The 3,176-nt window shown below is 56.4% G+C and overlaps 1 non-coding gene across 1 annotated transcript; it reads left to right on the top strand.

The window, feature by feature from the left end:
• On the top strand, positions 1-1,815 carry LOC142793767 (small subunit ribosomal RNA). Its single transcript, XR_012891805.1, has one exon. It is a non-coding gene; the product is annotated as a small subunit ribosomal RNA (ribosomal RNA).
• The last annotated feature ends 1,361 nt before the right edge of the window (positions 1,816-3,176 follow it).

Raw genomic sequence — 3,176 nt, 5'->3', positions numbered from 1 at the left:
TACCTGGTTGATCCTGCCAGTAATCATATGCTTGTCTCAAAGATTAAGCCATGCATGTCTAAGTACATGCCGAAATAAGGCGAAACCGCGAATGGCTCATTAAATCAGTTATGGTTCCTTAGATCGTTTCTTCCTACTTGGATAACTGTGGCAATTCTAGAGCTAATACATGCAGTGAGCCTGGAGCCCTTTGGGTAACGGGTGCTTTTATTAGACCAAGATCGATCGGGTTTCGGCCCGTATTGTGTGGTGACTCTGGATAACTTTGTGCTGATCGCATGGCCACGAGCCGGCGACGTTTCTTTCAAGTGTCTGCCTTATCAACTTTCGATGGTAGGTTACTTGCTTACCATGGTTGTTACGGGTAACGGAGAATCAGGGTTCGATTCCGGAGAGGGAGCCTGAGAAACGGCTACCACATCCAAGGAAGGCAGCAGGCGCGCAAATTACCCACTCCCGGCACGGGGAGGTAGTGACGAAAAATAACAATACGGGACTCTTTTGAGGCCCCGTAATTGAAATGAGTACACTCTAAATCCTTTAACGAGGATCAATTGGAGGGCAAGTCTGGTGCCAGCAGCCGCGGTAATTCCAGCTCCAATAGCGTATACTAAAGCTGCTGCGGTTAAAAAGCTCGTAGTTGGATCTCAGTTCCAGACGAGTAGTGCATCTACCCGATGCGACGGCTCGGACTGAACATCATGCCGGTTCTTTCTTGGTGCACTTCATTGTGTGCCTCGAGATGGCCGGTGCTTTTACTTTGAAAAAATTAGAGTGCTCAACGCAGGCGAGTCGCCTGAATAAACTTGCATGGAATAATAGAACAAGACCTCGTTTCTGTTCTGTTGGTTTTTGGAATACGAGGTAATGATTAAGAGGGACGGACGGGGGCATTCGTATTGCGGCGCTAGAGGTGAAATTCTTGGACCGTCGCAAGACGAACTACTGCGAAAGCATTTGCCAAGAATGTTTTCATTGATCAAGAACGAAAGTCAGAGGTTCGAAGGCGATCAGATACCGCCCTAGTTCTGACCATAAACGATGCCAACCAGCGATCCGCCTGAGTTACTCAAATGACTCGGCGGGCAGCTTCCGGGAAACCAAAGTATTTGGGTTCCGGGGGAAGTATGGTTGCAAAGCTGAAACTTAAAGGAATTGACGGAAGGGCACCACCAGGAGTGGAGCCTGCGGCTTAATTTGACTCAACACGGGAAAACTTACCCGGCCCGGACACTGGGAGGATTGACAGATTGAGAGCTCTTTCTTGATTCGGTGGATGGTGGTGCATGGCCGTTCTTAGTTGGTGGAGCGATTTGTCTGGTTAATTCCGATAACGAACGAGACTCTAGCCTATTAAATAGGTGCGGGGTTCCCAGCACCTTACAACCTTCTTAGAGGGACAAGCGGCTCCTAGCCGCACGAAACAGAGCAATAACAGGTCTGTGATGCCCTTAGATGTCCGGGGCCGCACGCGCGCTACACTGAAGGAAGCAGCGTGTCTTTATCCCTGTCTGAAAAGACTGGGTAACCCGTGGAACTTCTTTCGTGATTGGGATAGGGGCTTGCAATTGTTCCCCTTGAACGAGGAATTCCCAGTAAGCGCGAGTCATAAGCTCGCGTTGATTACGTCCCTGCCCTTTGTACACACCGCCCGTCGCTACTACCGATTGAATGATTTAGTGAGGTCTTCGGACCGATGTCCGGCGCGGCCTTTCGGTTGCGCCGGTCTGTTGGAAAGATGACCAAACTTGATCATTTAGAGGAAGTAAAAGTCGTAACAAGGTTTCCGTAGGTGAACCTGCGGAAGGATCATTAACGGATTGTGAAGGGTGAGCGCCTCAGCTGCGTCTGCGCCCGACACTTTCTGCCGCTGACCCCGTTTGGACGCGGGGTCGGCTTTTCCCCACGGGGCTGCCTGAATGTGGAGCGGCACCCCGTGACAAATTGTTGCGCCCAGCGGACGCCAACACCGCGACCTTGGACGGTCGGCCAGGTGGCGGACGCGGGTACAAACGGCGCAACGCACTCATAGGTCGGCTTTCGACCCGCCACTGCACCGTGGCTCGAAGCGCTCGAAATGCGCGACCCGACCGCTGCGGGACCGCCTAGTACTGTAAACAGGAGCGGCGGAGCGCGAACGGCGAGTCGTGGTTACGTCGGTAGAAGGCGAGGCTGCGCGTTCCCGAAACGCCAGCCGAGTGCCCTCCCGACCGTTCGAGCGTGCAAGAACGAGACCCGACAATCGCGCGGCGACTGCCAAGTACGAGAGGAACGGCACAAGCGTCGGCGGTCGGTCAAGGAACTGGCGATGTGACGGGTCCGCTGTGCACCAGTGCATACCGTCCCGCCGTCCGCGGCAAGCGCCTCCGCGTCCTCGGGTGACGGAGGCTGCCGGTCGGTTCTTGCAGGCGAGGGATCTCGCTGGCACCGGTTCGCGTTGACGCGCGGCCGGTCATGGCACGGCGATGCGACGGCCGAGGTGCGCAGTACTCGATGGAGGAACCGCACGCTCCGATGACCGTCCCGCCCTCCGCGGCGTATGCGTACCGACCGTAATGGTTGCAGCAGCGCCGGCCGGCTTTTGAATTCGCCACACGAAACACGGTGCGAGATCGCGGTTAGGGGAGCGTCGACGTTGCCAGGCGTTTTGCTTGCTGCCGAGGGAAAGGCGGCACGGCCACGTCGCGCTCGTCGCGATTAGCGGGTCTGCGCGCTTTGGGAAGGTGCCGCAACGACTTGCCGAAAGAGGAAGCACGGAAGAACGAGGGACTTGGACGTCCCGACAATTGAACGCACTTGCGGCCAGGCCCTTGCTGGCTTCGTTCTTCCGCCTCGAGTAGGCTCGTACGCGGCTCCGGCGCCGAAAGTGGTCCTTGGCACCGACTTCGGTGGACGTGGGAAGTGCCGCGCAAGTACGGCGCGCCTGGCTCCACCTGTTGGCTAAAGTAGGCAGCCGGATCGGCATTTTGGTGTGCGGTGGCAAACCGTGGATGCGAAAAAAGCTTGTGCGATTTCGTGGAACAAAAAGCGGGGGTCCCCCTTTTTATGCGGAGGAGACCGACCCGCCCGCCGTGGTGAACCGCGACGCCACGGTAAAAACGGGAGAGGCTTGTCGATGGGACCGTGCATCCCGCGCTCCACGGAGGCCGGGAGGCGGCCGCCCGAGGAAATGTGTA

Source organism: Rhipicephalus microplus, unplaced genomic scaffold (assembly GCF_043290135.1).
Source record: "Rhipicephalus microplus isolate Deutch F79 unplaced genomic scaffold, USDA_Rmic scaffold_329, whole genome shotgun sequence".
Taxonomy (NCBI): domain Eukaryota; kingdom Metazoa; phylum Arthropoda; class Arachnida; order Ixodida; family Ixodidae; genus Rhipicephalus; species Rhipicephalus microplus.
Note: the sequence above shows the minus strand (reverse complement) of the source record. Positions and strands in the feature narration are given on the sequence as shown.